Here is a 25,254-nt window from a genome sequence, read left to right on the forward strand (position 1 = left end):
TTTTCTTCTTCTGATAGTTATATATTATCATATTTCTTTTCTTTTGGTGGTTGTCCTTTAATGCCTACACTCGAGTTTATTTATACTGCGGACTTTTAAAATTTATTAATATCTATAACTTAATCCTAACAAGAAAAGTTATTTAACACACTCTCATGTCCCTGCAGGATGCCATCTAATCCCCCCACTTATCATGTTGATAAAATCTAGAATTTTAATTTTTGCTTATTATAAGAGTTTTCATTTCCTTTAGTCCTGGCTTTTAAAATAAAAAAACATACTTTAATAAGTCATTCTACCACCCATATTTCTCTTTTTTTTTTTTTTTTAATTTTTTATTTTTTATAAACATATATTTTTTATATACATATATTTTTATCCCCAGGTCTGTGAATCACCAGGTTTACACACTTCACAGCACTCACCAAATCACATACCCTCCCCAATGTCCATAATCCCACCCTCTTCTCCCCAACCCCCTCCCCCCGGCAACCCTCAGTTTGTTTTGTGAGATTAAGAGTCACTTATGGTTTGTCTCCCTCCCAATCCCATCTTGTTTCATTTATTCTTCTACCCACTTAAGCCTCCATGTTGCATCACCACTTCCTCATATCAGGGAGATCATATGATAGTTGTCTTTCTCTGCTTGACTTATTTCGCTAAGCATGATACGCTCTAGTTCCATCCATGTTGTTGCAAATGGCAAGATTTCATTTCTTTTGATGGCTGCATAGTATTCCATTGTGTATATATACCACATCTTCTTGATCCATTCATCTGTTGATGGACATCTAGGTTCTTTCCATAGTTTGGCTATTGTGGACATTGCTGCTATAAACATTCGGGTGCATGTGTCCCTTTGGATCACTACATTTGTATCTTTAGGGTAAATACCCAATAGTGCAATTGCTGGGTCATAGGGCAGTTCTATTTTCAACATTTTGAGGAACCTCCATGCTGTTTTCCAGAGTGGCTGCACCAGTTTGCATTCCCACCAACAGTGTAGGAGGGTTCCCCTTTCTCCGCATCCTCGCCAGCATCTGTCATTTCCTGACTTGTTGATTTTAGCCATTCTGACTGGTGTGAGGTGATATCTCATTGTGGTTTTGATTTGTATTTCCCTGATGCCGAGTGATATGGAGCACTTTTTCATGTGTCTGTTCGCCATCTGGATGTCTTCTTTGCAGAAATGTCTGTTCATGTCTTCTGTCCATTTCTTGATTGGATTATTTGTTCTTTGGGTGTTGAGTTTGCTAAGTTCTTTATAGATTCTGGACACTAGTCCTTTATCTGATATGTCGTTCGCAAATATCTTCTCCCATTCTGTCAGTTGTCTTTTGATTTTGTTAACTGTTTCCTTTGCTGTGCAAAAGCTTTTGATCTTGATGAAATCCCAGTAGTTCATTTTTTCCCTTGCTTCCCTTGCCTTTTGCGTTGTTCCTAGGAAGATGTTGCTGCGGCAGAGGTCGAAGAGGTTGCTGCCCGTGTTCTCCTCAAGGATTTTGATGGATTCCTTTCGTACATTGAGGTCCTTCATCCATTTTGAGTCTATTTTTGTGTGTGGTGTAAGGAAATGGTCCAATTTCATTTTTCTGCATGTGGCTGTCCAATTTTCCCAGCACCATTTATTGAAAAGGCTGTCTTTTTTCCATTGGACATTCTTTCCTGCTTTGTCGAAGATTAGTTGACCATAGAGTTGAGGGTCTATTTCTGGGCTCTCTATTCTGTTCCATTGATCTATGTGTCTGTTTTTGTGCCAGTACCATGCTGTCTTGATGATGACAGCTTTGTAATAGAGCTTGAAGTCCGGAATTGTGATGCCACCAACGTTGGCTTTCTTTTTCAATATCCCTTTGGCTATTCGAGGTCTTTTCTGGTTCCATATAAATTTTAGAATTATTTGTTCCATTTCTTTGAAAAAGATGGATGGTACTTTGATAGGAATTGCATTAAATGTGTAGATTGCTTTAGGTAGCATAGACATTTTCACAATATTTATTCTTCCAATCCAGGAGCATGGAACATTTTTCCATTTCTTTGTGTCTTCCTCAATTTCTTTCATGAGTACTTTATAGTTTTCTGAGTATAGATTCTGTGTCTCTTTGGTTAGGTTTATTCCTAGGTATCTTATGGTTTTGGATGCAATTGTAAATGGGATTGACTCCTTAATATCTCTTTCTTCTGTCTTGCTGTTGGTGTAGAGAAATGCAACTGATTTCTGTGCATTGATTTTATATCCTGACACTTTACTGAATTCCTGTATAAGTTCTAGCAGTTTTGGAGTGGAGTCTTTTGGGTTTTCCACATATAGTATCATATCATCTGCGAAGAGTGATAATTTGACTTCTTCTTTGCCGATTTGGATGCCTTTAATTTCCTTTTGTTGTCTGATTGCTGAGGCTAGGACCTCTAGTACGATGTTGAATAGCAGTGGTGATAATGGACATCCCTGCCGTGTTCCTGACCTTAGCGGAAAAGCTTTCAGTTTTTCTCCATTGAGAATGATATTTGCGGTGGGTTTTTCATAGATGGCTTTGATGATATTGAGGTATGTGCCCTCTATCCCTACACTTTGAAGAGTTTTGATCAGGAAGGGATGTTGTACTTTGTCAAATGCTTTTTCAGCATCTATTGAGAGTATCATATGGTTCTTGTTCTTACTTTTATTGATGTGTTGTATCACATTGACTGATTTGCGGATGTTGAACCAACCTTGCAGCCCTGGAATAAATCCCACTTGGTCGTGGTGAATAATCTTTTTAATGTACTGTTGAATCCGATTGGCTAGTATTTTGTTGAGTATTTTCGCATCTGTGTTCATCAAGGATATCGGTCTATAGCTCTCTTTTTTGGTGGGATCCTTGTCTGGTTTTGGGATCAAGGTGATGCTGGCCTCATAAAATGAGTTTGGAAGTTTTCCTTCCATTTCTATTTTTTGGAACAGTTTCAGGAGAATAGGAATTAGTTCTTCTTTAAATGTTTGGTAGAATTCCCCCGGGAAGCCGTCTGGCCCTGGGCTTTTGTTTGTTTGGAGATTTTTAATGACTGTTTCAATCTCCTTACTGGTTATGGGTCTGTTCAGGCTTTCTATTTCTTCATGGTTCAGTTGTGGTAGTTTATATGTTTCTAGGAATGCATCCATTTCTTCCAGATTGTCAAATTTGTTGGAGTAGAGTTGCTCATAGTATGTTCTTATAATAGTTTGTATTTCCTTGGTGTTAGTTGTGATCTCTCCTCTTTCATTCATGATTTTATTTATTTGGGTCCTTTCTCTTTTCTTTTTGATAAGTCGGGCCAGGGGTTTATCAATTTTATTAATTCTTTCAAAGAACCAGCTCCTAGTTTCGTTGATTTGTTCTATTGTTTTTTTGGTTTCTATTTCATTGATTTCTGCTCTGATCTTTATGATTTCTCTTCTCCTGCTGGGCTTAGGGTTTCTTTCTTGTTCTTTCTCCAGCTCCTTTAGGTGTAGGGTTAGGTTGTGTACCTGAGACCTTTCTTGTTTCTTGAGAAAGGCTTGTACCGCTATATATTTTCCTCTCAGGACTGCCTTTGTTGTGTCCCACAGATTTTGAACCGTTGTATTTTCATTATCATTTGTTTCCATGATTTTTTTCAATTCTTCTTTAATTTCCCGGTTGACCCATTCATTCTTTAGAAGGATACTGTTTAGTCTCCATGTATTTGGGTTCTTTCCAAACTTCCTTTTGTGGTTGAGTTCTAGCTTTAGAGCATTGTGGTCTGAAAATATGCAGGGAATGATCCCAATCTTTTGATACCGGTTGAGTCCTGATTTAGGACCGAGGATGTGATCTATTCTGGAGAATGTTCCATGTGCACCAGAGAAGAATGTGTATTCTGTTGCTTTGGGATGAAATATTCTGAATATATCTGTGATGTCCATCTGGTCCAGTGTGTCATTTAAGGCCTTTATTTCCTTGCTGATCTTTTGCTTGGATGACCTGTCCATTTCAGTGAGGGGAATGTTAAAGTCCCCTACTATTATTGTATTGTTGTTTATGTGTTTCTTTGATTTTGTTATTAATTGGTTTATATAGTTGGCTGCTCCCAGGTTGGGGGCATAGATATTTAAAATTGTTAAATCTTCTTGTTGGACAGACCCTTTGAGTATGATATAGTGTCCTTCCTCATCTCTTATTACAGTCTTTGGCTTAAAATCTAATTGATCTGATATAAGGATTGCCACTCCTGCTTTCTTCTGATGTCCATTAGCATGGTAAATTCTTTTCCACCCCCTCACTTTAAATCTGGAGGTGTCTTCGGGCTTAAAATGTGTTTCTTGGAGGCAACATATAGATGGGTTTTGTTTTTTTATCCATTCTGATACCCTGTGTCTTTTGACAGGGGCATTTAGCCCATTCACATTCAGGGTAACTATTGAGAGATATGAATTTAGTGCCATTGTATTGCCTGTAAGGTGACTGTTACTGTATATGGTCTCTGTTCCTTTCTGATCTACCACTTGTAGGCTCTCTCTTTGCTTAGAGGACCCCTTTCAATATTTCCTGTAGAGCTGGTTTGGTATTTGCAAATTCTTTCAGTTGTTGTTTGTCCTGGAAGCTTTTAATCTCTCCTTCTATTTTCAATGATAGCCTAGCTGGATATAGTATTCTTGGCTGCATGTTTTTCTCGTTTAGTGCTCTGAAAATATCATGCCAGCTCTTTCTGGCCTGCCAGGTCTCTGTGGATAAGTCAGCTGCCAATCTAATATTTTTACCATTGTATGTTACAGACTTCTTTTCCCGGGCTGCTTTCAGGATTTTCTCTTTGTCATTGAGACTTGTAAATTTTACTATTATGTGACGGGGTGTGGGCCTATTCTTATTTATTTTGAGGGGCATTCTCTGAACCTCCTGAATTTTGATGCTTGTTCCCTTTGCCATATTGGGGAAATTCTCCCCAATAATTCTCTCCAGTATACCTTCTGCTCCCCTCTCACTTTCTTCTTCTTCTGGAATCCCAATTATTCTAATGTTGTTTCGTCTTATGGTGTCACTTATTTCTCGAATTCTCCCCTCGTGGTCCAGTAGCTGTTTGTCCCTCTTTTGATCAGCTTCTTTATTCTCTGTCATTTGGTCTTCTATATCACTAATTCTTTCTTCTGCCTCATTTATCCTAGCAGTGAGAGCCTCCATTTTTGATTGCACCTCATTAATAGCTTTTTTGATTTCAACTTGGTTAGATTTTAGTTCTTTTATTTCTCCAGAAAGGGCTTTTATATCTCTCGAGAGGGTTTCTCTAATATCTTCCATGCCTTTTTCGAGCCCGGCTAGAACCTTGAGAATTGTCATTCTGAACTCTAGATCTGACATATTACCGATGTCTGTATTGATTAGGTCCCTAGCCTTCGGTACTGCCTCTTGTTCTTTTTTCTGTGGTGAATTTTTACGTCTTGTCATTTTGTCCAGAGAAGAGTAAATGAAGGGGCAAGTAAAATACTAAAAGGGTGGCAACAACCCCAGGAAAATATGCTTTAGCCAAATTAGAAGAGATCCAAAATCGTGAGTGGGGAGAAAGGGGATAAAAAGAGGTTCAAAAAGGAAGAAAGAAAAAAGAAAAAAAAAAAAAAAAAAAAGAAAAGAATTTTTTTTAAAAAAGAAAACACCTAAGAAAAATGTAAAATATATATATATATATATTAGATAAACTAGTAAAAAATCGTTAAAAAATAAAAAGGTAACAGTTAAAAAAAAAAAAAATTTTACCCGAAGGCGAGAAAAAAAAAAAAATGAAAAAGAAAAAATTAAATTAACTGCAAGACTAAAAAAAATCACAGGAAAAAAGCCATGAGTTCCGTGCTTGGCTTTCTCCTCCTCTGGAATTCTGCTGCTCTCCTTGGTATTGAAACCGCACTCCTTGGTAGGTGAACTTGGTCTCGGCTGGATTTCTTGTTGATCTTCTGGGGGAGGGGCCTGTTGTAGTGATTCTCAAGTGTCTTTGCCCCAGGCGGAATTACACCGCCCTTACCCGGGGCCGGGGTGAGTAATCCGCTCGGGTTTGCTTTCAGGAGCTTTTGTTCCCTGAGCGCTTTCCGTAGAGTTCCAGAGGACGGGAATACAAATGGCGGCCTCCTGGTCTCTGGCCCGGAGGAGCCGAGAGCCCAGAGCCCCACTCCTCAGTGCGCCCTCAGAGAACAGCGCCCAGTTACTCCCGTCTGCCTGACCTCCGGCCGCGCTCCGAGCTCACCGAGCCTGCGACCGGTTCAAGGTAACACGGAGCTGCGAGCTTACTGTCGGCTCTGTCTCTGTAGCCGGCTTTCCCGTTCCAATACCCGCAAGCTCTGCGACACTCAGACACCCCCGATCCTTCTGTGACCCTGCGGGACCTGAGGCCACGCTGACCCCGCATGGGCTTCGCCCCGGTTTAGCCTCTGGAGCGATGTCCCTCAGCGGAACAGACTTTTAAAAGTCCTGATTTTGTGCGCGGTTGCTCCGCCGCTTGCCGGGAGCCGGCCCCTCCCCCCGGGGTCTATCTTCCCGTCGCTTTGGATTCACTTCTCCGCCAGTCCTACCTTTCAGAAAGTGGTTGTTTTTCTGTTTCCAGAATTGCTGTTCTTCTTCTCTTCGATCTGCCGATGGATTTTCAGGTGTTTGCAATCTTTAGATAAGCTATCTAGCTGATCTCCGGCTAGCTGAAGCAGTCTCAGCTTGCTACTTCTCCGCCATCTTGACTCCTCCCCACCCATATTTCTCTTATCTCTTGCTGTAGAGCCTAGACTTTCCTTTCTCCACAAGTGCTTTCAGTCAAAGTCTGTGTGGTATGCTGTCTGAGGTATGTATGCAAGAGAATATTTTTATTAAACTTTCAAATTTGATTGAAAATTTGGCTGCGTATAAATTTCTAGTTTTGAATTTTTCTTCTTTCAGTTCTTCAAATATATTGCTTCATTGCCTTTTTGCATCTCAGGTCGCTGATGAGAAATTTGATGTGAGTATGACTTTCATTCCTTTTTGATGATCTGTTCTTTCTCTTGGAAAGCTTGTATAGACTTTCTTTTTGTCTTTGATATTCTTTAAATGTCCTTATCATGTCTAGATATTTCCTTAGTTCTCTTTTTTCATCTGAAACATTTTTAAAAAAAATTTTCCTTCTCTTCTTTACTTTTATTTTTCTTAATTTCCTTTCCAAAGGTAAGTTAGGAAACTGTAGCATTTTGAAAAAACAGTCTTTGTATTGAAAAAATTAAACAGCTTTGGGCGCCTGGGTGGCTCAGTGGGTTAAGCCGCTGCCTTCGGCTCAGGTCATGATCTCAGGGTCCAGGGATCGAGTCCCACATCGGGCTCTCTGCTCAGCAGGGAGCCTGCTTCCCCCTCCCTCTCTCTGCCTGCCTCTCCATCTACTTGTGATTTCTCTCTGTCAAATAAACAAATAAAATCTTAAAAAAAAAAGAAAAGAAAAAATTAAACAGTTTAGAACTAAATATTAATGAAAATCCTATACATCAATATTTGTAGGATATGGCTAAAGAAATAGTTAAGAAGGAATTTACAGCTTTAATTTCTTTTTCTTTTCCTTCTCTTTTACTTTTATTTTCACAGGTCTCCTGTGTCCTAAATACTGTTCCTGCCCTTCTAAATTTCTTAGTGTTTCTTTTTCTCCTTTATTTCTTTATCATTTTTGTTAGTCTGGGAGAGTTCTGATTTTCCACCTCACTATCTCATTCCCTAGCTAAGTATCTCTGCATCTATCTGACACTTATTTTTAAGTCTCAGGGCTTCTATTCCAGTATTTCTAACTCAGATGGTAAATATTGTCCAATTTGTCATTCTTTTAGAAAGTTGAATTTTTCATCCACTAGTTATTTTGGCTTTTGAGCTCATGTTTTCCCAGGATGTCAGCTTATGTCTCTAATAATGTGCGCCAGTGAACTCCCAGAGTCGGGCGCTTGTCTGTGTCAGTCCTGGTATACTGAGGGAACAGAAGAAAAGATGAGTCAAGGACGGAGAATTGCAGGCACAACACAAACACTAATGAGCCAACTCCAAGCCTTTACCATGAAACCTGGAATAGGCTAGGTTGACGTCATAGCCCTAAGGGTTTGGAAGATCCATGCCCAAAGAAAGACATTGTCCTGCTTTCCTTAACACCGTACCCCAGAAGGACTTAAACCTTTGCCCTGATTTTGTTCCTAGCACACCAGCGTCAATGTTGATTGTTCTAAGGTAACCCAAAAGGGAAGAAAGAGTAGAACTTAGAAGCTTTATTCAAACCCATCCTCCCTTTGTCACACCCAGCAGCCTTTCATGCCAGACTGAGCCACCCAACTCCTCCTACTCTTTTCGGATACGCCATAGTCTTCCCAGGGGTTTTTCACTGTCTTTGTGGGAGCTGCTGTTCCTGGAATCTGTACCTTCCTCTTCTACAATTATTACAGAATTGCTTTTGAGCATAGCAGCCTACAACAGATACTAGTCTACCATCTTGGCAGAAGACATTTTATAGCTCTTGATCTAGAGTGGATTCAGCATTTTGGACCCCAGCATAGGGGCAGAACATTCTGAAGCAGTTTGTTACAGCCACTAGAATGTACCACAATGCCCACTATTTAGCATCCTCACCAGCAAAGTGTTTACATATCATTATATATTTTCCTAATTCAAGAGAAAAAAAAAGTACATCTCACTGGTTGAAGTGCATTTCTTTGTTCATGAATAAAGCTGAAAATTTTTCCAAAAGGTTTCTTGAGTCCCTGGATTCCTTCTTATGAGAATTTGACTATAGCTTTTGCTATTCTACCTTTTTAAGGCTTAGTGGTTTTCTTATTTAGTGAGTCTCCTATGACTTATTTTGATTTACGATTTATTTTATTTACTGATTTATTTTGACAGTCAGGGTTTTTTAAAGTATATTATGAAAAGACTTGACAGTGTGATAAGAGTGATAACAGATCTGCTAACACCACAGAAATGGCATTCTCTAAGAGCTATCTATGAAATAAAGATCACAACATTTTTGGTTTTCTATGTCCAAAGTTATTATTTGTATGCACTCAAATCTGTCAATATTTTCCTTGATTATTTTATCTATTGTTTCTAAGCCTATAATTATAAGAAGAACTCTTCACAATCTTCATAGCTATCAAATCATATTTTGTTCTGATTTCTAAGCTTTAGTATTTTATCAGTCAATCCTCTAACCCATCTGAAATGGATTTGGGGCATGAGGAAAAATAGTTTAAAATGTAAAAATTAGAAATTGACTTTCTAAATGTACTCTCCTCTTCCTTTTATCCAACTAAATTACTACTACAGTGGATGGCATAAGACCATGAATCCAGGCATTGCCAAGAAGATAAATACTCTGTTGTCAGATAAAGATTGCTCAGCCAAAAGAGAATAATGACAGAGAGGAAACTCATAAAAATGTTCTTATTGAGAGACTGTTGTGGTTTTATTTTGCTGTTCTGATAGCTTGATTGTTGGGGGATGGGCTACAAAAGGAAATGGAAAGAGCTGGCTGATTTTAACTCTTTATCTTGGGCAAAACTGCCCACCAAACACAAGCACAAAGCTTGAACTGCAGAGTTTCAGGGAAAAGCTGAACCTGACGACACTTTGCTAAGCTGATATTCTTTTATTTCCTGAATAAACTCAGTACCTCTAAGATTCCCATATTTTTTTTTTCTGCTTACCTTTGATTCCAATATTAATGAATGTAAAATATGTACATTCCTTGCACCTTACCGAAACCTGTCAGTCATCCCCGCAAGCTGACCTTTGGTTTCCAGTCAGTCTTTGAAGGAAAACAAGGAAAAGTTCCTCGGTCACTTTTTACTAATCATCTGGAAAAATAAGAAACGCATGACAGAAATGTTCTCAGTACCCTTCCTGTGTGCTTTCTCCCTGAGGAAATAATTTGTTTTATTGAATTTATGCAGTTCTTACCTTCAACCTGGTGGAAGGTGTTTATCAAGCTGCTTGCAGAATTCATGCCTGGATAATTGTGCTGCTTGAGCACAATGATCGTCAAATTACTTGAACTAAATCAGTTTCCTTCTTTGTGCCTTAATGTTTTCATTTGCAGTGGCGTGTAGCTCCTGTCTGTTTGAGGATTCAGTTATTCAAAATATATTGTATGAATGTTTGAGGATCATAGTTGAATGGGATTTCATAATTGCAAAGAGAGGTTAGAAAAGGAACAATAGAAAAAGAAAATTTAGTTATTTTAACCTATCCACCATAATGGCAACAGCGGCTGCTAATTCTTAAAATGGTATTATCCGGCTTGCTTTACAGGGAGTTTTATTGCTGTTAGTTTTTGTTGTTGTTAGTGCCACCATGTCTAACATAAATAAGTATCCCTTAAATAAATGAATTAGTGAAATCCAGCAATTCAAATTCTATACTCCAAAATTAACTAACGACTCTATGGCAGCCTAAAATCAACCATTTACAGGGACTAATTTGAAGAAAGTACATTAAATCGTTAGACAGAGCCATGCCTCACTAGAAAAAATGTAATACTATTTTGCAACTTTAAAAGCTAATCCCATGAGAAAGTAATTAAGAACAGCTCTGCAGTGCTTTGTTTTGGCCTGTTTTCTTATTCTATTAGGAACAGTTGATTAATATTCCTATTAGATGCGTGTAATTCAGATTAAATGAAAAAAAAAATCAAACTCCACACTTTTCTATTTCAAGTTCTTTCTATCGTATTATGAGATCTGGTTCCTACTGGCCTTTATTGCTCAGTGTTAGAATACTTCTCTTAGATGGGTTTTACCCATTAGAAGCCCCATATTATTAGGGGGCTAGGTTCTCAAATTGGGGTTCTCTTATAAGATTAGCTGCCCTGTTCCTACCCCCAGGCCACCCTGAGGGAATAGGTTCCGTGTGGGCAACGGTCAAGCAGGAAGATAAGGGACAGCCGGAAGGGAGCAGGACATGGGGCATCTGGCTAGGTTTTGTGGGGAGGGAAGGAAACAGGGGAAGCCCAAAATAATAAGGACAAACTTAGCTTCACCCTTAATGTTCAATCAACCAATCAGGCAGTCAACCAACATTTGTCGAGTACCTGCTGTAGGCAGGCACTCTGCCAGGTTCCACGCAACTAGGTTAGTGTCAAAGACCCAGCTTCTTCCTGTCTTTCAGTTTATAATCTAGAAGAAGAGACAACAGGAAGATCTAATGGTGACAATAGAAGGTAGAAGTTGATAAATGTCATGGGTTCATTCATTCTTGAATTCCTCTGCTCCCAATTTCTCTTAAATCTACTCTAAAAGGGCTCTCACCGTGCATTCAAAACTACTTTCATAAAGGTCCCCGGTGACCAAATACCAAATCTAATAGCCAGTTCTCAGCTTTATTGGACGTAGCCGCAGCATTTGTGAGAATTCATCATTCTCCCTGAAATATTGTCACCCCTTGGCTCCCAGGACAACACCCTTTTTCTGATCTCTGTTGATATCCTTTCTTGGTTCATCTTCTTCCGTTAGATTTCTTTATGTTGGAGTCTCCCAGATTTGGCTGTCGATCTTCTCCTACCGTCTACACTCACCGACTCAAGGATCTCATCTGGGCTTCTGATTCTGCATACCGCTTTCTTGTCTATAACTCCTTAGTGTAGATCTCCAACCTAGACCCCTTTTCTAAGCTTGACATTCATACACCAAATGAGTCATTGATACTCCCACTTGGATGTCTAATAAGCACCTTATATTCAACTTGTCCAAACCCAGATTCTTGATCTCCCATGACCCCCAAAACGGACTTAACCCACAACTTTCCCCTTCTCAGGTAATGGCAACTCTAGCCTCCTGTTTCTTCAAGCTAAAACCTTGGAGTCATCTACGGCTCCCCTTGTTCTGTCATATCCAAAATCCTGTTGGCTATAGATTTAAAAAAAATTTTATGTCAGCTCATGTTTGAAATCCTGCAATGATTTTCCTTTTCACACCAGCATGAAAGCCAACATCCTTACAGATGGCCAAAAGGACCCCCATTGATGCCAGTTAGCTCTTTCACTAGTCCTTGCTCACTTTGGTCTAGACACACAGCCTCCTGCTCTTTCCCCAACACTCCAGGAATTCTCAGGGCCTTTACACAGGCCATGTCTTGGCCTGGAACATTCCTTTCCCTAGATGTCTGTATGACTAACGCTCCATGCCACCATTGCAATGGGACCTAACCTGACCACCTGATTTAATACCACAAATTGTGCACTCCTATTTTTTTCATACTTTTTCATTATTATGTAATTTTTTAATTTTAATGTTTTCCATAGCACTTAACACTTTCTAACATACTATAGAATTAAAATATTCATTATCTTTATTGTCATTCTCTTCCTGCTGGAATCCAAGCTCATGAGGGAAGGGATCTTCATCTTCTTGAGTCACTGATATACCTCAGTCACCTCAAACTGTCTAGCATCTTGCATGTGCTAATAAGATTTGTTGACTTGAAACTGAATTTAATGAATTTCAACATCCATTCGGCAAATGTATAGTATTGACTACGTGCCACACACTGTGCTAGAGGCTTGATACTCAGCGTGAATACGGTGGATTCATCCTGGTGTTCGTGGAACTCACAGAGCAGCAGAGATCATAGCCTCTGAGCAAGTAATTGCAACGTGATAATTAATGCAATGGAGAATCAGAGAGCATTCCAGGAACGCATACTGGAAATCTCACTGAGGCCTAGGAAGCAGAAAAAGCCTCCCGAAGGAAAAGACTCAAGTTCAAACCTGAATAAAATATGAGTGGGGACTAGTTAGCTAGTGGGAAGGCTGAAGAGCAGTGAGAAAACAGGTTGTGAGGGTATTGATAAAGGCATGTCCAGAAGGAACAGCTTGCTTGTGCCAAGGTGGTGGGGAAAGGCAGCAGGATGGAGATTCCATTTAAAAGTAAATTGAACTAACCAGGCACGATGGTAAGGACTGAGAGAACAGAAGTAATCATGTACCAGATGGAGGGGCCAGTTGAAGCTTAAAATGAAGAGGCAGGAAAATGGAGCATTTGTATAATTCAGTTTGCCTAGAACATAGTGTTGGGTTCTTTAATTTATTTATTTATTTTTTAGATTTTATTTATTTACTGGAGAGAGAGGTAGCATTAGCAGGAGGGAGTGGCAGAGGGAAAGGGAGAAGCAGACTCCCTGCTGAGCAAAGACCTCCCCGCCTACCCCCCATGCAGGACTTGATCCTAGGGTTGGGCTTTTCAGGAAAGCACTGAGAAAAGACAGAGTGGGACCAGAAGGCAGTGGAGAGCTCCTGAAAGACTTTATAGCAGAATGATAGCATGACCAAAACTGCACTTTAGAGAGATTGAATTTAGCTGCAGGATGGAGACACTACGAGAGGGTGAAAACAGCAGAGGGTGAAGGGTCTGCAGAACTTATCTCTACTTAAAGGACCTCATTTGCACTAAGGAATGAAAGACAAAGTTAGGATAATGAAAACTCACAGGGAACTAGGATAAAAATGGGGATCTCCGTTTGCTGTGAGAAATCTGTTACAACGACTGGAAATCCTTGTGTTAATGAACTTGAGCCATTCTTTCCATGAATGGAATGGAAAATGGTGACAAGAAGTTCTTTCAGAATGTGCAAGAGAAATGTCACAAAGACTCAAAGTCTAGTTTGCCTGGTAAGTGGTGAGCTCTTTCATCATCAAACCCTAGGCCACCACGGAATCAGGATGAACAGTTAGCTGGCCTGGGGTGAATGGCAGACATGAATCTACAGCAATCTGTTGAGACTGTCTCACAATTGGAACTCAGAGTTTATCAGAGATTCTCCACCCTGGATCGGAATCTCCTGAAGAGAATTTAAAAAATACCATGGCTACCACACACACACACACACACACACATACACACACACAGAGGAATGTGTGCGGGGGTGTGCATACACACACAAAGGTAACCATGAAGAGCTGGTGAATTTATTAATTGGCTCGATTGTAGTAATATATATAGATACAGATATATAGAGATATAGATATCTCAAAACATCAAGTTGTACATCTTAAATATACACAATTTTTATATGTCCAAGACATCTCATTAAAGCTTTAAAAAATACCAAGGCCAGTTAAGCCTCTGCCTTCGGCTCAGGTCATGATTCCAGGGTCCTGGGATTGAGCCCCGCATCGTGCTCCCTGCTCATCGGGGAGCCTGCTTCCTCCTCTCTCTCTGCCGCCTGCCTTCCTTGCCTACTTGTGATCTCTGTCTGTCAAATAAATAAATAAAATCTTTAAAAAAAAAAAAATACCAAGGCCAGGCACCACCCCAGGTGAACTGAATCAGAATTCCTATGGGTGAAGCCAGGCATTGGTATGACAGAGGTAGCTGCTTCTTCTTCTTCTTCTTCTTCTTTTTTTTTTTAAGATTTTATTTATTTATTTGACAGACAGAGGTCACAAGTAGGCAGAGAGGCAGGCAGAGAGAGAGAGAGGAGGAAGCAGGCTCCCTGCTGAGCAGACAGCTCGATGCGGGGCTCGATCCCAAGACCCTGGGATCATGACTGGAGCCGAAGGCAGAGGCTTTAACCCACGGAGCCACCCAGGTGCCCCATGACAGAGGTAGCTTCTAATAGCTCCCCAGAATTCTCATTTTGGATCTGTCCAGCCACAGGCTCTGGAAGGCCTTCTTCATTGCACCTTCCTGTTGGCCTTGGGAACCTTCCTTGTGATACTTCCAGAGATAATTAGCTATAGTCAGTTTGACTCAGTCTGGCTCCATTAACTCATTCTTTTATTATTATTTTTATTACTTTAAAGGTTTTATTTATTTGAGAGAGATAGAGCAAGTGAGAGAGAGCATGAGTAGGTAGGGGGAGGGGCAGAGGGAGAGGGAGAAGCAGTCTCCTCACTGAGCAGGGAGCCCAACGTGGGACATGATCCCAGGACCCTGAGATCATGACCTGAGCAGAAGGCAGATGCTTAACCAACCAAGCCACCCAGGCGCCCCTCCACATATTCATTCTAAGACATTCCGGAGGAGAGTTTCATGCGGACCCGGGAGCATCCTGCTTTGAACTCATGTCTGTCTCTGTTCTTTTACTCATACATTGTTCACAAGACTTTTCCTAATGGACAAAGTTTTCCTCATCCTCATGTTTTGGAGTGAGGGGGTACCTCACCAGGGCATTAGAGGAACTGAAGGGAAACCAGCCTAGAACAGTAAGGCTGGCCAGAGATCCAAGCAGTGGTCCAGTCTCTAGGTTTTATGAAGATACTGACAGTGGGACAGACACGGAATGGAAAGGACAGAGTTGGGGGTGGTAGGCAAAGAAAGGAATGGGAAAATAAATCAATTATATTTGATTCAAATAGTCCTCTTTGTACCCCCAATTTTTAACAGTTACAGAGGAATAATTAAAGTCGGGGGGGGGGGTGATTCACAAAGCATCACAACATAGAAAATTGTGGAAATTGTTCTCTGTTAAACATTGCTTCATTGACAAACTAACACAAGTTTACCCTTTATATTTTTTTCTAATGTACCTTTGAATATTTTACTTTTTCTCTGTCTCTAAATTACATATTATATAGCAGTTGGACTGTTAGGTCACAAAGCAGAAGGCTGAGCTATCAATAAGTGCATTTTGGAAATGCTAGCAATCACTCCAGACATGTAGTTTCAGACTATGGCCACACACGCGCACACACACACACACATGCACACACACATGCACACGCATGGTATACCTGAATAATCCAAATGTTGTATTCAAAATGATTTCCGATCTTGGTAGTAATAAAGATTTTGCCATCTTTGGCTTTTCTTTGACTATGCAGGCAAGAGGTTAAAAAACAAGTAAGTGAGACAAAATATAAAAAAACAAAACACCTCTATAATGAGTGTCTCCTACACAGTTCAACATTTCTGTTTCAGACAAGGAATACGATTGTTTGACTTTCATCACTGTTCCCAGAGATACTTAGAAGCAATGTGTTCTGTACCAAATCCCTTTCCTGTTTTTTTTCCCTCTGCATTCAGGGATATAGCGCAATCACCTAACTATCTAACCAGCTGTCCTATTGAGTTAATAATAGGACACTTGCTTTTTCATTCTGGAAGTTTCCTCGTTCATTATTTTGATTCAATAACACTTATCTCGATTACAAAGTACACCAGACTGGGAAGTTTTTGACAGAGAAATACGATATCCAAAATTTTAGAAAACAGAACATTTGCCAAATTTTAAACACAATAGCTTGAAGTCACTGGTTTAAAAAACATATATACAGATCCTTTTGTGCTCAAAACTTTACTGAGGGCCCCGAGAACTTTTCCACAGTTAGATAGCAGGCCCTGGGGACTGAATGTGCTCGAAACAGAGCATCCTCCAATGCAAACACCTATGGGGACTGGGCTGCAGTCGGTCTCAGTGGGATTCAGAAACAGAATACTGACAGAAGCATCTTTGGGATGTTTGCTCTGTCCCCATGTGCATCAGTCAACTTGTGCTGTACCGATAATACTCCCCAAAACTCTTGAGGTACAACAACAGACATGTCTTTCTCCCTCTCAGGTCTCGTTCCGACCGACTGGGGCTCTGCTGGCTAGGCCTGGCTCTGGTTGCGGTCTGTGTCATGTGTCTCTCATTCTCTGGGTTTCCTTCTGCCAGAGAAGAAGACAGAAGGCAAGTGGGAACACACACGCCTCTGAAAGCTTCTGCTCAGAATGGCTCAGTGTTTCTTCACCCCAAGTCCCATCGGTCAGAGCCCAAAGCCAGGGAGCTGATGACAGGTCTTCCTCCCACAGTGAAGCATGACAAGGCAGGGAAGGGAGCGCAAATTGTGGAAAACGGTACGATCCACCCTTCAGTTGCTCTACACGTCAACGTCCTGTTGCCCCAGAGTTAGGGCTCTGGCAGAAATGTTTATCAACGTGGTTGGAATATAAAACCCAATTTAAAAAATTGTTATCACAAGCAAGATAATGGCAATGTCTCTCTCATAATTTGAAAACACGGATAGTAAAGCCAGCCTACTTTGCCACATGTGGTAGGCAGCCCACAGAATGGCCCCCGGCGATCCCTGCCTGCAGGCATTTCCCCGTGTGATTCCATCTCCCTGAGTGTGGCCTGGACCACACGGCTGCATCCAGGAAAACCACTCCTGCATTTTCCTTTACTCACACATGCACAGTACTTCTGACGGCCTGTGTGGATGTGTGCGGTTTCCATAAGTCAAGCAATTCTCTGCACTACCAGCTGGGTGCCCTACAGCTTAATAAATTCTGATTCTATCTACTTGGAGTTAGCATCATCCAATTTCACAAGTTTGGAGCTCAATCCCTTAGCGGTCCCGCTTCAGACACCGCCCCCGAGTCCCAGATGTCGCCTATACTTCTGACCAATCAGCTCTAAAGTGGGGTTCCTACAACCCCTCCTTGTATTTAATAATGTACTACAATGACTTACAGAACTCGGGAAAACAATTCCTCAGACTGGTTTATTACAAAGGACATAATGAAAGACGTAGGTGAAGAGCCAGATGAAGAGATGCACAGGCGAGGTGTGTGGGAAGACGCTCGGAGCTCAGCCCCCGCCCCCCAGCACCTGCAAAGGTTCACCCACCTGGAAGCTCTTCGAGGGATTTTAATGGTGGCTTCATCATCTAGACATACTTGATCATGAACTCCGGGCCAGTTTCTCTCCTCTTTCTGGGGGATGGAGGATGGAGCAGAAAGTGCCAATCTTCTAATCATGGTTTGGTCTTTCTGGGAACCAGCCCCCAACCTGACTTTCCATTAGTCCACCAAGCCTCACCTCTTGAGAACAAACGATACTCCCGTCACTTAGGAAATTCAATGGGACTCAGGGCTCCGTGCCGGAAACTGAAGGCAGACACCTAATACACATATTTTCTATTATTTCACACACTCCCTTCAAATAAATGAAAAAAGGCAAAAGTGATGGGTTGTCACTTCTGAGATTAGGTTATAAAAAGACTGTTACTTTTCTCTCTGTCTGTCTCTCTCAGAGTTCTCATTCTAGGAAAGCCTGTTGCCATGTTGTAAGAAGCTGATGGGACAAAAAACTAGTATGTTCCTCTAACAGCCAGTGAAGCTTGCCAACAGCCACGTGCGTGAGGATGGAAGCCCACGAGAGCCTGGGGATGACTAGAGTCCTGGCCAAGACCTTGAGGGTGAAGGTCCATGAGTCCTCACGCTGAGGCTCCCAGCTAAGCTGCATCCAGATTCTGACCACAGAAGTTGAGATAATAAACATTTGTTGTCCTAAGGTGCCAAGCTTGGAGATAATTTGTTATGCAGTAATAGATACCTAATACACCATATGAAAATCGGAATAATTAAATTGGCTGGACTTCCTGCTAATGCTTACTGAGATAAATGCTATTATTAAAAAGTGAGACTTGAATCTAAGAAAAAAGAACAGTAAGTATCTAAGTCATTACACCTAAATTAAATTACAAAGAATGACAATATTCTACCACTTAGCTGGACATACCTGTAAGAAGTTTTGTTTTGTAATAACATAATGAGGTAATGAGTAGCCATTTTGTAAGGGTAAGAGAAAGATGATTACTTTTTTAAAGTTTTTTTTTCCCCCCTTGGTGTGTGAGAGAGGAAAAGGAGAAAGCAAGGGAGAGTGAGACCATACACAGCTTCAGATAAAAGTGTTTTTTCAAGGGTAAACAGTCCCAAATATACGGGAACAGGCTGCAGTGAGAGATCCTGTGGATATAGCTCCAGTCAGGATGATCTTATACTAGAAACTCCTATAGCTTTAATCACACAGTTCAGACATTGGCTCTAAAAAGAATATCAGGGGCATCTTTGTGGCTCAGTTGGTTAAGTGTCCAACTCTTAATTTTGGCTCAGGTTGTGATCTCAGGGTCCTGGGATTGAGCCCAGCATTGGACTCTGCACTCAGCCCAGAGTCTACTTGTCCCTCTCTCTCTCTGCTTCTCCCCCATGCTCACATGCTCTCTCTCTTTCTCTCAAATTAATAAATTAAATATTTGAAAATAAATAAAAATTAAAATTAAAAAGATAAGTCTCAGTGTAAAGAAGAGAACAGCCCGATATGGCCAAAGACCAGATTTTCTATAGATCTCTATATTACTTCAAGTCCAGTCACATGCATAACTAGAAGGCTTATCCTTTTTTCACTTTTCTTTTTTATTCTCTTATTTGCCCTCTTCCTATCTTGGGCTGCAGGCTGTGCTGATACATTGTTTATATTGGACATATGCTTGTTGAATGAATCAGTGAAAGAAGGAATGGAGGAACTGAAGCTCAGATGCTGACCGCATAAATTGATGCAGCTTCCTACATAGTATCATTTTTACTCATTAGAAACATAGTGCTCAGGTTCCCTGAATCACATAGGCTAGAACAAGTGAACTATGAATATGAGACTTATTTCTAAGTAACATGCAACACTTGTGCCTGAGGCTGTAGGGTATTCACTTTCTATCCTGAAGGTCATGTGTACACTGTCAAGTTCATTTAAGTGACCTCCTCAGATCATTCCCTCCCCGGTTCATGCTACTCTCATTCTTTTACCTGTTGGCAATTTCTTGGAAAAGTCATTCCTGCGAGACACTCAGTTTTCTTTAAAAATAAATAAATAAATAATAATAATAATAATAATAATGTTCTCGGTGACCAGAAAATCAGTAAAAGCAATGAAGGCTGTAACTCCTATACCAGGTTTAAAAGTTAGATATGCAAAAATAGAGTCTTAAATCATATATAGCACTGTTATCGTCCACCAGCTTCTGTAAGAGCCAAAAAGGGCAGTAGGAGGGGGTGCTGTCATGTCAGGTGATTCGTGAGGTCCTTGATGATGCTCCCTTTTACAAAGTTACTTTCTATTTCCTGCACGTACCAATACCAGTGAGATTCCATGCCAGGGAAAGAGTTCCCTTTCTCTTACATATTCGCCTTGCAAACTCCTGCTCCTTTTTCTGAGTCCAACCTATGGAATCAGCCTCTTCCAGCCACCTCCCACCCCCAAGGGAGAGCTAGGCAACTCGATGCCCACCCCCCAGGGTGTACACCTGTCTGTCAGAGCACTGAAGGTATTTGTTGACATGGCTTTCCTCTCACGAGATCAGGGATGAAAGCTCTGTCTTATTCAATTCCGGGTTGGGTGTTAACATAAGGATGTTAATGAATGATCCAGAAACGGTCTCAATATTGTTATTGGTTCAAAAATCTTCCACCAAGTATCCTCATTGAGGGAGGATCATTTTTATATCAGTAGCCAAATAAGGGGGGAAATGTCATCATCAAAGTATTTTTAAAATATTTACTGGCTGTATGGTGACAGATGGCAACTGTACTTATAGTAGCGAGCACAATGTAAGGTACGGAATTGTCAAATCACTATGTTGTGCACCTGAAACTAATGTAGCACTGTATGTCAACCAGACTTCAATAATAAAAAAAATTATTTTTAATGTTTAATGGCTGGGAAGCCCCCTTTAACTTACCACAGCATTCTGGTAGAAGACGAAAGCAAAGTATGTGACTTGGTAAAGAAGGCCTAAGGGAGGCCCACATCCCCCAGTTCCGTCATCTTTGTTGTTTTATCCTCTCTCCTCACAAAGTCAGAGTTGGGATTTCACCACAACAGTGAGAAGGAAAGTCATTTCAAGGCACTCCCCAACGTGTGCCCCTATCTCCGGCTCCCTGGACCATGAGTGGGGCCTCAGCTAGAGTAAGGATGACAGTGGGAGGAGGGAACACAGAACAGCCAGGCTCCAACCCCACTTCTCACAGGGGACAAAGGCCTTGATTCACTTAACTACCAGGAGCATGGACTCAGAAAACAGAACATGAAGACTTTATGTCACCTCTATGCACCAATCTTTGATGTAAGGTGACCTGACCCACCAATAAAAAATGGCCCCAGTAAATGTCAAAATTAATCAATCAGGTTATGAACTTTCTCCCATAGGCAAGAGTCAATAGGGGAATAAGAGGTTAAAAAAAAAAAGGGGTTGCCAGTGTTTATTCCCAAATCCCCCCTGATGGTATGTCAGTGTCATCATTCAGGAAGCACATTGGGACAGAGTGGGGAGTGTAGCAGGCTAGGGGGTGGTGGAAGAATAGGGCAGCACCCTGGGAAGATGAAGGAGAAGGAAGCACGAATGGGCAGGAAAAGGTTTTGGACCATAGTTCTGATCTAACACCTGTGAAAAGCAAAGGAGAAGGAAACAGGATCATTAGAAATGCTCTCAGGGACGCCTGGGTGGCTCAGTGGGTTAAGCCGCTGCCTTTGGCTCAGGTCTGATCTCAGGGTCCTGGGATCGAGCCCCGCATCGGGCTCTCTGCTCAGCAGGGAGCCTGCTTCCCTCTCTCTCTCTCTCTGCCTGCCTCTCCATCTACTTGTGATTTCTCTCTGTTAAATAAATAAATAAAAATCTTTAAATAAAAAAAATAAAAAAATAAAATAAAAAAAAATAAAATAAAAAAAAAAAATAAAAAAAAAAAAAAAAAAAAGAAATGCTCTCAGACCACAGGGGCGATAGATTCAACAGTCTCAAGCAACCTAGCAAGAGTTCTGAAGCAAAGATCAGTGTGATGGTTAATTTTAAGTGTCAATTTAGTAGAGCACAGTACCCAGATATTTGGCCAAACATTATTCTAAATATTCTGTGAAGTTGTTTTTTTTTTAGTTGAAATTAACATTCAAATCAGCAGACTCTGAATAAAACAAATTATCCTCTGTAATGTGGGTGGGCCTCATCCAATCAGTTGAAGGCCTTAATTTCAAAACAAAACAAAACAAAACAACAACAACAACAAAAACCCTGATCTCCCCAGAAGAAGAAGGCGTTCTTCAACAAGATGTCTTTAGGCCTGAAATTTATTTTGGTATTCATACATGAAATAATAGAAAATATGTATATTTCAGTTTCCGCCTGCAATTCCTGGCACAGAGCTCCTCAAATCCTTGTAATTTCCTAAGGGATAATAATACTATATGTAGTGAAAAGAAGGGCCATATGTACCCCAATGTTCACTGCAACAATGGCCTCAATCGCCAAACTGTGGAAAGAGCCAAGATGCCCTTCAACAGATGAATGGATAAAGAAAATATGGTCCAAATATACAATGGAATATTAAGCAGCTATCAGAAAGGATGAATACCCAACTTCTGCATCAACATGGATGGGACTGGAGGAGATTATGCTGAGTGAAATAAGTCAAACAGAGAGAGTCAATTACCATATGGTTTCACTTACTTATGGAGCATAAGAAGTAACATGGAGGACATTAGGAGAAGGAAAGGGAAAGTGAATTCGGGAAAATTGGAGGGGGAGAAAAACCATGAGACATTGGGCTTTGAGAAACAAACTTAGAGTTTTGAGGGAGGTAGAGGGATGGATGAGCCTGGTGGTGGGTATTAAGGAGGGCACGTATTGCATGGAGCACTGGGTGTGGTGCATAAACAATGAATCTTGGAACACTGAAACAAATAAAAGTAAGATGTGAAAAAAAAAAGAACACTAGGTGCATCTTTTGTTCTAATATTTTGTTCTAATATTTGGTCTGCAGGCACCTTGGACTGGACTTTTAAAAAAAAAAATATATATATATATATTAAAGATTTTATTTATTTATTTGACAGATCACAAGTAGGCAGAGAGGCAGGCAGAGAGACAGGCAGAGAGAGGGAGAAGCAGGCTCCCCGCCGAGCAGAAAGCCCGATGCGGGGTTTGATCCCAGGACCCTGGAATCATGACACGAGCCGAAGGCAGAGGCCCTAACCCACTGAGCCACCCAGGCGCCCCTGAACTTGGACTTCTAATTTCTCAAGAGAATACATTTCTGTGTGTTAAGATGCCCACTTCATGGTAATTTATTATAGCAGCTATAAGAAACTGATACAGCTCTCCATTATTTCCCCCAAACTAAGAAAGCAGTGAGTACTTTGGTTGGGGACCCTGATCTACCATGCATCCAGATGATATGCTTAAAGCACTGTAGAAGGAGAAAGAGCCATTATCTCTTAAAGAGCAAAGAAAATGAGAGGTTTCCATCTGCCTATTCTTAAAAGTGTGAGAGTAATCATTTCTATCCTCAGCACCTATAATTAGTCTTTAATAGTAAGCAAGTCCTTTATGTAGAATGTATGCATTGAGGTTATCATTTCACATGAAATCCTGTGGTTTTGTCCTTTAAAAATGTATAAGGGTTCCTTTTCTTTTAGTATCCTTTTGTCATTCATTGTGGTCCTTCTGCTCTCCTAATTAATGTTTCCATGAATTAAAAAAAAAGTCCTTGTTGTTGATTTCCTGGTTTTATTTGTAGGAGGAGATAGAAGGCCTTTCTAAACTTGATTTAATCATTTATTTATAAGAGGTAGATTTTTTTCAAGGCATGTTTTGCAGCTTGCATTCAAGATTTCGTTTCTTATTACATTTTTATATGCATGGCTTCTTCTTACGATGCATTTTCTGTAGTTATTTAAAGCCACAGTTTATTAAATCAAGAATTTAAAAGTGGCAGACCCTTTTATTGGCAGTGTATGTGTGCAACCAATAGCATTCATTATACAAGTTACTTTTCATGTCTTTGTTTGTCAGGTTTTTGTTTGCTTTGATCCTTAATTTCTTTGGAGATTATTTCTATAAGAGCAAATTCTATAAAAAATGTAGCATTTATAGAGAGTGATTCTCACTGCTGTGTATGTTCATCTTATTTCTCAGATTTTTATACATTTTGCATATTAATTATGAAGTTCAAATTAGATAGTTTCTATTATCTACATTATTTATTGCTACCAAGTTGTCTGTTTTCTGTAGTTCTTTACTGTTTTACTTTTCATCTCCAATATAAAAAGGATACTATTTCATTAGGAAAGCAGTGTTCTCTTTTCTTCCACAGCTTTTTTTTTTAAAGATTTTATTTATTTATTTGACAGAGAGAGATTACAAGTAGGCAGAGAGGCAGGCAGAGAGAGAGAGGAGGAAGCAGGCTCCCCGCTGAGCGGAGAGCCCGATACGGGACTCGATCCCAGAACCCTGAGATCATGACCTGAGCCAAAGCAGCAGCTCATCCCACTGAGCCACCCAGGTGCCCAGTTTGTTTTTTTTTTTTTCCCAATGTAAGGAGTTTTTTTTTTTTTTAAGAGCTTTATTGAGCTATATTCCATATACCATACAATTCACCCACTTAAAAGTGTATATGTCAATGGCTTTTGATGGTGTTTTTTTCATTCGTGATTAACTCCTCATATAGGAATCTCCATGACACCCAGTAATTTCCATGAAAAGAGCCTGGAGGGATGGAGAAGAAGCTGAAGAAGTTATAACCTAGGGTCTGCAGAGGGGACGATCAGCTGGAAGAGAGGGGGAAGCTCTCCTTCAGGTCATACAATAGTCACTGCCTCACAGCGACCTGGGAGAATGGCACAGGCTGACGCAGGACCCCGCCCCTCAGGGCATGGAAGAGAGGTAAAGTCTAAAACAAGATCACTAAGCGACAATTTGTGCGATGAATGGTGGGATATGTAGCTTCCCTCACCCAATCCACTCCCCCAAATGCTAGCAGCCAGGATAACATTAACACACACACACACACACACACACACACACACACACACACACACACACAAAGGAAAATTAGCAGATTTTTTTTTTCAGGGAAAAAAATGAATGCCCCAGGGAAAAAAAAAGACTTTCACAAATGACATTTAGTGGTCTCCAAATACAAATGTGGCAAGCCCACACTTTGACTCAGATTTTTAGTACCTAACATTTCAACATGAAGAGAGTCAAAGATCACCAGACATTTAAGGAATGTTTTCTATGAAAGAGAGTCCATCATACACATGCGCATGCACACATACACACACAGACACACACACTCCTGGCACTTGGAGAAAATGGAGACACACCGACAAGGAGGGACAAAGGAATTTAAAAGAGAACAAAACACGTACAAGAAAGCAAGCAAAATCATACTAGATGAACTGCCTTGGTAGGGTATAATTATTACAATTATTTTTAATTGTAATATAATTATATATATATAATTATCATAACAATGTAAAGACAGATTAAATAAGGTGATATAATTATATTGGGAGGGGCAGGAGGAACAAAAGAATACAGTTTTTAAAAGCTAAATCTGGGGCACCTGAATGGCTCAGCGGGTTAAGTGTGTCTGGGTCGTGATCCCGGGGTCCTGGGACGGAGCCCTGAGGAGGGCTCCCCATTCAGCGGGGACCCTGTTTCTCCCTCTGACCCTCCCTTCTCGTGCTCTCTCTCTTTCAAATAAATAAATAAAATCTTTTTTAA

This window comes from Mustela lutreola, chromosome 5 (assembly GCF_030435805.1).
Source record: "Mustela lutreola isolate mMusLut2 chromosome 5, mMusLut2.pri, whole genome shotgun sequence".
Classification (NCBI taxonomy): domain Eukaryota; kingdom Metazoa; phylum Chordata; class Mammalia; order Carnivora; family Mustelidae; genus Mustela; species Mustela lutreola.